Source organism: Rhamphochromis sp. 'chilingali', assembly GCF_963969265.1.
Source record: "Rhamphochromis sp. 'chilingali' genome assembly, chromosome: 22".
NCBI classification, from domain to species: domain Eukaryota; kingdom Metazoa; phylum Chordata; class Actinopteri; order Cichliformes; family Cichlidae; genus Rhamphochromis; species Rhamphochromis sp. 'chilingali'.
The window spans coordinates 4,305,269-4,316,242 of NC_137950.1; the positions used below are offsets into that span (position 1 = coordinate 4,305,269).

The 10,974-nt window shown below is 42.5% G+C and overlaps 1 long non-coding RNA gene across 1 annotated transcript; it reads right to left on the minus strand.

Moving 5' to 3' along the window:
- Positions 1 to 2,484: 2,484 nt before the first annotated feature.
- Positions 2,485 to 9,167, minus strand: LOC308391365. The gene is made up of 4 exons (XR_013970595.1): positions 9,028 to 9,167; positions 8,729 to 8,785; positions 7,106 to 7,291; positions 2,485 to 5,596 (listed from the first exon to the last, which is right to left on the minus strand). It is a non-coding gene; the product is annotated as an uncharacterized lncRNA (long non-coding RNA).
- Positions 9,168 to 10,974: the final 1,807 nt, after the last annotated feature.

Consider the following 10,974-nt stretch of genomic DNA (forward strand, 5'->3'; position numbering starts at 1 on the left):
ATTGTAACCGTCCCCCTTTTTCGCATTCCATCTTCATCTCGCAGACTTGTCCTATCACCTCTTGACTTTCTCCTCTTTCTTTAGTCCACCGCCCCCCTCCGCTGACTCTTCAATCACAAGAGTTTGGCTGGCAGTGGGATCAAGCCACTGTGAGATGTATGAGCGTGAAAAAAAAATGGATGGCTAATTCAATCAAGTCTATTATTCCTAAGGCAGCGCCGTGTTATCAGTGGCACAGCAAAGGCGTTTTGATGCATTGCCTTCGTGCTCAGCCTCCCCCACTACCACACTACCACAGAAGTCTAAGTTGTTGTGGTCCTTTGAAGGTGGGGGTGGGAATGGGGAGGGTGGGGGGTGGTTCAGACTCACAGAGTTATCAGAGACCAGAGAGGGCTCGTTTTAGCTGCACACAAAAACACTAGAAAACTGCCATTGTAGAAGTAAGAAGTCAACTTTATGCCCCCCCCCCCCCAAAAAAAAACCACAACAAAAAAACAAAGCACAATAAACAAACAAACAAAAAAGAATGCTGTATATAAGAGTGTTTATACAGCATAAAACTTCGCAGCTGCGTTTGAAAGTATGAATGTTGGCTGGTACAGGAATCAGAATCTAGAGATCTCACTATACTATTAACTATTATTAAACTCTAAATATTCACCACTGACAGAATTTGTTATTAAGCTCTACAAGTCCTTGAGTCCTTATTTGTTCTGTTTTAAAACTTAGTTGGACCAGCCCCAATAAAATGGTATCGATGAGATCTACGAAGGGCGTATTCCATTTCTGACAGAAATGGATCCACAGTCTGTGGAATATTCCAGCTCACTGGTTTTCACAACAGTACGTTTGATGGATTCTTTTCCAAAGATGAAATATTTCAACTCACATGAACATGGATTCAATTATGTTTTCACCCAGTTATGACATAAACATGGTATGCAATCACACTGTGTGAAAACTTTGCATTTAGTGTGAACACACCATTACAGTTTGTTGCATTTCACTCAAATCAACAAAAGAATGCATTAAGTGGGAAAACAGGTGATGAGGGTATTTTAATCCAGTAGAGATCACTATGAAAATGAAGTTATTTATGTTTGTTAAAAGATATCCAGTATATATTTCTTGCATTTTTATTAGAAACTAGTATTTACTGGTAAACATTTTAAGTCATAGTTATTGCCTGTCGTATGCCAAAATGCAGTAAGGCAGTAAAGCAAATCCTGCCATGGGAACTCATGGGGTCAGTTTCGGGTACAGGAACTGGAGCCACCGAGAGAGTGGAAAAACCCTAAAACAGGAAACAAACTAGTGCAAGACCATGACACTGCCATAAAGTTTAACCTTTAAATGAGGTCCTATCTCATTAAATATACACAAATTTTCATTTGATACACTAGGTGTGTATTTTAAACATTTTCATTTCACTCTTAGTGCAATACACATGGAAGCAAAAATCCTAAAATCTCAAAATGTTTTCACAAAACAACATGAACAATGAAAAACAGAGTGATTCTTTCACACTTTCAAAATGTTAAAAAACATTCAGTGAAATATGTTTGTCATCCATAGACACTCTACAGTTATTTAGGTGAACTACTTCTAGTTGAGACTGCAAACTCACCTGAGGGTCTTCTTGTTACACCCAGGAGAAATCCTTCTTTGCTTTATTGAGCTGCATCTTTAACTGTGTAAAAAGAGACACAAAACCTGTGACACAGTAACTACCTTCATTAGGAATAGAATATGCTGGTTGATCACCAGCTCGGATTTAGAAATCTTTGTCAATCAAAGCCTTTCAATACACAATGCTATGGAATGATTTAAAACTGTGTCATGTGCTTGGAAATTTAAGGTGAAATGAATATATATCGTAATGGTTGTGGATTTTGTCACAGGATTTAATTTGCGGATAGTATTATGTAACCCACAATATCAAGCATGCATTTATTGTTCTGTAAACTAAAATATTCTGAACCTGGTGCATTAAATATTGTATTTGAAGAAGTGAGAGTTCAGTGGATTTAAACCATGAATAATAATACAACATGCATATGTATGGGTGACTCCATATCCTGGCTGCTGCGGAGCTGATGATGTTAACATTTTTCAAAAAATCTAGTTAGAGAGTGTTGACGGATACAGATCCTTTATGAAGTCAGTAATGCATCTCCAGCATATTGAGAAGCTGATTAACTTTTAATACTAGGTCAGTTGTTTCTTAACAGCAGTAATGTCTTGCACTGTATGTGCAGACATTGGCCTGATTATTCATACACCCACATTTCTTTTACATGAAGTATAGTTTGACATATTGTTGCCACTGTTTTATATATTTCTATATAATATAACCAAGGACTATCAAGATAAAACTCAATACTGATAATACAGATTGGCATGTCTTCAGGCAGCTTACCATGGAAGTGATAGATACCTTTTTTTTTTGTGAAATATTGATATCACACGATGACAGGTCAGAGATATTTCAAGCTGCCCACCCTATCCACTTGGACTTCCAAGTCTAATGCCTGGAATCTGAAGGATCACAGTCACAGTGAGTAGAGCAGGGGTTCAGCAGGAAGACACAGTACTCTGGTTTTGAGGGCAAGGAAAAATACTCATACTACGTGTGGGCTTTTAGATACCAAGTTCAGGACCCGTCTGCATGAGGAGTATAATCTCACAGTTAAGCAACCAGTCTGGAAGGCACTGTTGTGTTAAATGCCAAGCCCTAATACATTTGTCACAGTCTGGCTGAGAAGCTGACTGTGTGGAGTGAGGAGGTGGACCCAAGTGCAGACACGTGAAGAGACAAAACTTGACGTAACAAAAAATGAGCCGTTTATTAAGGCTGGCAAAAATAATACAAACAAAGGGAGAGGGCGAAAACCAAACCTAAACTGGGTGAACTAAGGCTAAACATAAAAAACCATGGAACGCGAACAAGAACATAGAAACCTGACATGAAATCCTGGCGTGATGTGGAAACAACGCAGGACAACAGACGATCAGACGAGGAATGAACGGAAACACACAGACTAAATGCACACTGGAGGTGATCAGGGGAAGTGGAAACACATGGGGAAACAGGAAGCATAATGGGATGCAACCATGGCAACATGAGCCTGACACAGAAGACGTAGACATGAAACACATGAAGGGTGAGGGAGACTTAAACACAGGAGGTGAAGACACAAGGGGAATCTAAGAAATAATGAACTATAACAACAACCTAAGCATAATAGAAATGAACTTAGATAATCTAATGAACTTAAACATAAACATAAAAATATAATACAAATTTAAAATGCTGGGTGAAATGATCCAGGATCATGACAGAATTTTCAAATAGAATTTCACATGAAATATTACAACAAACTGCAAAGATACTTAGACAGTTGGATATGTATATATGATCTGAATATATGATGGATAATTGGGAATTGTGTCTGAACTAAATGTAACTGTAATGCACCTACGTTACGCTGCTTAACAATGGTGGATGTTGTTGCTGTGGTGAAACTACAATATCATTAAGATGGACTACAAATCTATAAATATGGACCAATAAAGTGAAATGCTTGTTACAATTAGATTACTTGGGGATCACTGCGCAGGCAATTTCTTCAAAAGTTTTAATTCACAGCCCTCTACTGCCTGCTCCACCACACACCATGGCCTTCACACCCCCCTGTTACCTTTAATGATTTTGCCCTTTTCCCCTTCTTCCCCCCTTTGTTAACAATAATAAAAATAATAAACTAAAAATGAACCAAATGTGGAAGTGGACGATGCAATCATCTATATTCCACAGAGAGCTTATTTCCATCTTTGATAGTAATGGCTTCACAGTGAGTCTTTTATTTATCAAGTGCATTTAACACAGTCCAGTCTGCTGCTACTGAGAGAGAGATATCTCAGAAATTACTGACAGTCATCAGTCTGATTTGGTTGTGTGTAGTACAGGAGCTCTATAAGGAACTGTGCAATCTCTGTTTCTTTTCACCCTTTAAAATGAGAGTGTGTGAAAGTTAAACAATCTTGATTGGTTAACAGGAGAGGTAAAAGCAAAACTGCCTTTTGCATTCATAAATTGTTTTTATCTTAATGAAAACAAAATATGTCCTTCTCCCAGTTTGTCTAGGTCAGCCCTGTGCCACTCCTCCTCTATAATGGCTTCTCGTTCCTGTCCTACAGACGGATTTTAAGAATTGAAACATGCTTCAACATTGCATTGTTAAGGAGAAAAATGAGCAGAGCCCCATGGCTAGAGTCCAGAAATCCAAGTCCTTACTTTAGCAAGCCAAACGTTAATCATCAATCACTAAAGTGATTATTTCCAGTAAGAGGCAAGCTCAACTGTGTGCGTGTGTGGTATCACTCTGTCCTGTCTTGGGTGCTGTCTTCTCTCTTGTGGACATCAGGAAGAGTGGTCAAAGCTGTCATAATGATATTTAGGGCAAGATTTACAGTCTGTGCCAGCGGAAGATGTCTGATTACCAGGGTAAGACCAGTTCTATGAAAACTGAGAAATTCTCATCATCAGAAGTCTCCTCTCCTATGACCAGACTCAGAAGCTCCACCACCACATCTCACTTCAAATACAAAGTCTCCTGATCAGTTTTAATAGCCCCGGCCTCACACCAGGCATTCTCAATGTATTTCTTTTATGTGCCTATACAAGTAGGGGAATGTGGTGAAAAAACTCACCCAGTTTTCAGGACCTTGAGAAACTCTGGTAACCACACATTCTTCTTAGTGGTTTGATTCCTGGCTCCTCCAGTCTGCATGCCAAGTATCCTTGGGCAAGATACTAACCCTAAGTTGCTCTCTGATGCATGTGTATGAAGAAAGTCCTTGGGTCTAGGTGCGGTTTCCCCCTCTGGGGGCGAGGGTACCTGGATCTGGGGTATAGAGTATGTTTGGGGAGTGTGATTGTGTGTACAGTGTCCATTTGTGTCTGTCTCCACGTTGGGTGAGTGCCGAGTATTTGTCTATGTGTGCATCAGGGTGTTTGTGTCTGTGTGTGCATGAGGGTGTTTGTGTCTGTGTGTGCCTGTTCGTCTGTGTCTATATGTCAGGTCAGGTCTTAGACTCCACCCCTCAGGCCCACCCTTCAGGAACATCTCAGGCCCTCCAAAATATGGAGGCCTATCTCTCCTCACCACACTCCCTGCCGGTGGCTGATGCCCTCAGATGTTGGTGCATTGGTGGTTCTTGGTGTCAGGGCCTGGGCGCTCAGGTATGTATCGGCTCACTCCCGGTGGCTGATTGACGGACCCCTTCTGGGGGGTGGGCAGCCCTCAGGCCTCTGGCCTGGGGCTCGGTCCACTCTGGCACAGCTGGCTGACGGCAGAGCCCGTGGACACGTCACTGCAGCCCCCTCTGGCTTCTGAGCCACGACTGCTGGGTGACCCCTCATCTGGGGCTCTCCTCAGCTCTTCCCAGGAGGGTGGCACAGTTGCCCCACTGATGGTCCTTCTTGGACTCTTGCACTCTGGGGGCCTCTGGATGTCTGGGGCCTGGATCTCCTTCCATGCCTGCTTCATACCCTGGGGGATGGGGCTATGGCTCCAAACCACCCCCTAGCAGACTGTTACATGGAGAAACCTTTTGAATACAAGCGCTCTCATCCACACAGGTGTGCACACAGGTGTACACATGGGTGTTCACAGACACAAAGTACACCTTTCTTGGCTGCTACCTCAAAGCACATTGTGCGCTGTTGGTCTTGCGTGTTGCACAATAACATTCAGTATTTAGTATTTACTGTTATTTACACTTAGCTAGATTATTGCGATGGTGTTGTTTATTATCTTGCTCTCTTTTTTGCTTGTTTTCTCTTCTTTTTTTCTTCTTTCACAGGTGATCCAGGAGATGTTTTTAAGTGTCCTCTCTCACTGTCCCTCTTCTCCTGTTTTTCTTTCCCTTCCTCTCTTTCTTTCTTTCTCCCTTTCCTATCACCCAGTCATGTCTGTCCCGTCTGTAACAACTGAAAATAAAGGTCAAACAAATTGACCAATATGGCATGGCCGTGATGACCCACTTGTTAAAGTAAATCCATTGGGCCTCTTTCTTGGCCTTCAGACAATAATTCTGATGGCTAAAGAACCAAACGGGACAGGCCGAAAAAAAAAGAAAGGAAAAAAAAAAGAAGAAGAAAAAGTGCTTGTGTGAATGGGTGTGATTGGGTGAATGTGGCATGTTGTATAGGGTGATTTGATTACTCCAGGAGAGTAGAAAAGCGCTATATAAGAATCAGTCCATTTACCATTCTTTATCAAAATCACTATGGGAAATTTGGCCCACTTCAGGACTGCATACTCCAAAGTCCATTACAACTTGACCCAGGAGGGCTGACACCTTACATCAGCGGTCCCCAACCTTTTTTGCGCCATGGACCGGTTTATGCCCGACAATATTTTCATGGACCGGCTTTTGTCGCGGATAAATACAACAAAATAAAACTAGTACCGGTACCGAAAAAAGAAAATTTATTCATAACACACGTGAAGACCCAGGAAAACCGAGTAAACGATAAAAACGATAACAAAATTACGCTGAAAACTGATAAAAACCCTGAAAACCATACATTTCACACCTGAGCCTCAACTCTCGCGGCCCGGTACCAAACGACTCACGGACCGGTACTGGTCCGAGGCCCGGGGGTTGGGGACCGCTGCCTTACATCCAACTCAAAGGACAGCATTTAGCTAAGAAGCCAGTGAGTGCACAGTTACATCAATGCAATGAAACCTGAAACATTTGTGGGTAATGTCTAACAGCTAATAGCTAGTTAATAGTGCAGGTTGAAAAGCCAATTGGTCCAGTGTGAGAGCACCTCTAAAACTATGGATAAAACCCAGCAGTGGTTGACGGGCTTAAATGTAAACCTCAGGCAAAACAATTCCTTCATAAACTTCTGTCCAGTACTGTCTAGTTGTTGCATTACCAATGCCGAAATGACTGGCTGGCCATAGGTGACAGACCCAGTGTATTCTCCCCTAATGGTGTGCCTTTGTTTCTTACAAATAGAACAGGGGACAATGTGGTGTCATTTATATTGATATACATGCATGCGCCACTAGGCGGCAGTACTTACCGACTAAACAGGTAATGGAGAGCATTTCCAGAGCATTTCCAAAACATGATGGTGATGGAAGTGACAACCGGCCTTGCGGGAGTCATGTGCCACATGGACGACATCCTGGTCTGGGGATCCACGAAAGAGGAACACGACATGAGACTCCACGCTGTCCTCGACCGTGCTGAGAAGGCGGGCGTCACCCTGAACATATCAAAATGTGAGTTTGGCAAAAGAGCAGTGAAATTCTTAGGATTCATTGTGTCATCTGAAGGCATGAGTCCTGACCCTGACAAAACTAGTACGGTACAGAATATGAAAGAGCCAAGCACCGTGAGTGAGCTTAGAAGCTTCTTAGGAATGGTGAATCAGCTGGGGAAATTCATCCCAAACCTCTCCGAAAAAGACAAATCACTGAGAGACTTGCTTTCAACTAAAACATGTGGTACTGGGGGCACTGGGGTTTAGCCTTAGGCTGCCTGGTTTTTAAAGGAGCCACAGAGTCCATGATTTTTTGACAGCAAGAATAAAACCAGGAATTTAGCTCTGCTGTATCAGAGGAAACAAAGTCAGAAGGGCCGCCGAGCTGATTAAAAGCAGCAGAAAACTGTGCAGCAGTGGCGGGGTTAATAACCCGACAGCACCGAGTAGCAGCTCCAGATTTAACTGCGGTATATGTCAAACCAACGTTGAATAACACAGGCATATGATCTGAGAGTGCACAGTCACAAATCTCCAAGTCAGTGACAGACACACCATATGACAGAACAAGGTCCAGTGTGTGTCCGTGCTGATGTGTAGGGCCACGTACGGACTGTACCAGGCTAAAAGAGTCAATAAGGCTTAAAAAGTCCTTTACCAGTGGCTTATCAGGACAACATACATGTATATTAAAATCTCCAACAATAAGAACACTATCATAGTTGGGCATAATCCCAGCTAAAAAATCAGAAAAGTCGTTTATGAAGTTCATATTGTATTTCGGGGGGCGATAGATGACAGCGCAGAAAACCGGGTTTGTACGACTCACCTCAAACGAGGTAAGTTCAAAGCTGGAGAACGAAGGCTGTAGAAAACACTGCTTACATTTAAAATCCTTTTTGTAAACAGTAACTGTGCCTCCACCTCTGCCTGATGTCCGTGGCGAGTTAAAATAGCAACAATCCACAGGTAAAAGTTCAGATATAGTACATTTAAACCACAGAAGTGCTTTAAAGACAGGTTTCTAAATACATGTTTCTAAATGTTAACTCATTATTTCTGTGAAGGTTCTCAGTCATCCAGGTCATCGTAGTCTAAGGAGCTTGGAAAGAAAAGCGTTTGGACTTCTTTAAGTTGCTTGAAGACGTTTCACCTCTCATCCAAGAAGCTTCTTCAGTTCTAAGGGTCAAATGGTGGAGAGTCCCAGATTTAAACCCAGTGGGAGTTTCCCCCCACAGAGGGGAACACACACATGTAAAGGAAGCACTTAAAACATGCGGTTATCGTAATTGGGTGTTTGTAAAGTCAGCAAAGATGCACAGAAAAGAAGATCAGACACCAGCTAGGGAGGATAAGAAAGACAGATGCAACAACATTGTCATCCCCTATGTAGCCGGTGTATCAGAGAAACTCGGGGGAAAACTTGGGGGAAATTCTCACCATATCTCAGCTGACATCTCACATCCAACTGCAAAGAGGACACCAGTCCTAGAAATCCTGCTGAGGGGACAGAAATTATTGAAGCCATCATGCGGGTCAAATGCAAACAGGGTCTTAATGAAACCACACATGCCTTGTGAAACAGCGCAATCTGCTTGTGAAATTTCTCCATGCAGTCTCATGACAGAAAAGTCAGAAATTAAACAGTTTCATTTAAGGTCCAGTTATTCTATAATCTGAATGGGAGACAGTATACCCTTGGTACTAAAACCCAATCTAGACAGGCTGTGTAATAGCACCTGAATGTTTTTCTCCACGTCCTCTCTGCTGGAAGTGCGCATTAGAAAAACATCCAAATATGCCATTGTTGGGTCTGCGCTCCCACAGGCCCCGCTGGTTTAGAAACGTATTCCCGTTAACGAAACAAGGAAGCAAGACGAACAGCGATTTTACTTGCGCAAGGGAAGGATCTCAGAGCAGCCCTTCTGCCCTTGTGTGCATGTGTAAGCACGTGTGTGTATGTATGCCTGTGCGAGAATGTGTGTGTGTGTGTGTGTGTGTGTATGCATGTGCGAGAATGTGTGTGTATGCATGTGAGTGTGTGTGTTTGTGGGTGTGTTTGTGTGACCTCCTGCTCACCAAAGGATCATCTCCCCCACCCTGTATATGGTTTAACCCCTCTAACGGTTTCACCATACACAAACACAGGTGAGGTCATAAAGGCAGGAAGTAAAACATCCTCACTAAATAAGAAACAGAACACTCACATAGGATGTGTCCCTATAAAACACTACAGCCTCCAACAGGCTGGGGTGGGCAATAGAAACAAAAGAATGATCATACAGTTTGAACTAAGACTTACAAATTTAAGTAACACAATGACAACATTTAACAATTTGACTCCAACAGCCATCACTCTGGCATATTTCACATCACAGCCCTGCCACCCGCGAGGGGTTCAGGGCTGTTTCAAAACACTTGATGAATACCCTTCGGGGCAAGTACCTGCCCGGGTGGGAGGGTCTGATATTTGTATGCTATGCCCCGAAGAACCTGTGTTCAGAAATAAGCATCCTACAGATCTACTGATGTAAACCATTCATCCTGTCAAACAGATCAGAACAGCATATCTTGTGACAGCATTATGAATTTGTATTTCCTGAGATGAAAATTGAGAGAATATAAATTCAGTATGGGATCACCCTTACTTATTAAGAAATATCTGGAAAAGAAGCTTAGTATAATTTCTACTTCTGGTAAAACTTTTATTGCTCCTCAGTTTAAGAGAGATTACATTTTTCTCAGTCCGTGCAGCCACTGAAAACACAACACCGCACTGTTTCAAATGCTATAATCCTTGGTAACAGTGAACAAACAGGGATGGACTGTACATGTGTGCATTCTTCCACAAGCGGCAGTATTAAAGAGTACTGACGCTTGAAGTTGAAAACTCATGGAGCTGCACCTTCTTTGGGTACAAACTGACCTGCCCTTTATGATTTTTCCTTTGTTGAACACAGTGTGCCCTCAGCCTTACTCTTGACTATGACAGTGACCTTTTTATTGAAAAAACATGTAAAATGCTTTTGTGCTTTGAATGACGCCTACCTCTCCCTCTGAACTGAGCCCACTAGCAAAAAGAGGGAGTAAATAAATTGAAGAGCACTGAGGGAACTTGTGCTCCTTCAGTGTGTATCAGGAGAAAATTATTGGCTCTTACATCTTCCTCACTCTTGGGCGGAGGAAAGAACAGAGAAAGAGCTTCCCGAGTGCTCAGGGGAGAGATCTCCATGAGGGGTTTGCTGTGGTTTCAAAAAAGTAAGGCTGCTTTTGAGGCCACTAACACTCACTCAGTGCCTCTCTAGGATACAGCTTGGCATTGAATCTGGGGTCTTGCAGGGGCTGGGGCCTACAACCAATATGTGGGCATGTTTTGCACCCATAAAGATGATGAAGAGGACATGGGTTGATTCCCCCAAGTTGATTCCCCCAAGATGGTCAACCCAGAACTAGTTGGGCGAGGGCGAGGGTGTGCTGCTACACAAAGACATGCTCAGTTGATTCAAATCAATTCGCTTTGCTTCACTTCAGTTCAGTTCGATTCAAATAAATTCCTTTCAAATCAAATTCAGGTTCATTAACGTAGTCACAACAGTTGCCTCAAGGGGATTAATGTTGTAAGATACAGATCGTAGTCCAATAATCATACAACCCCCTAACTTTAAAATTTAACAGGAAAAAAACTC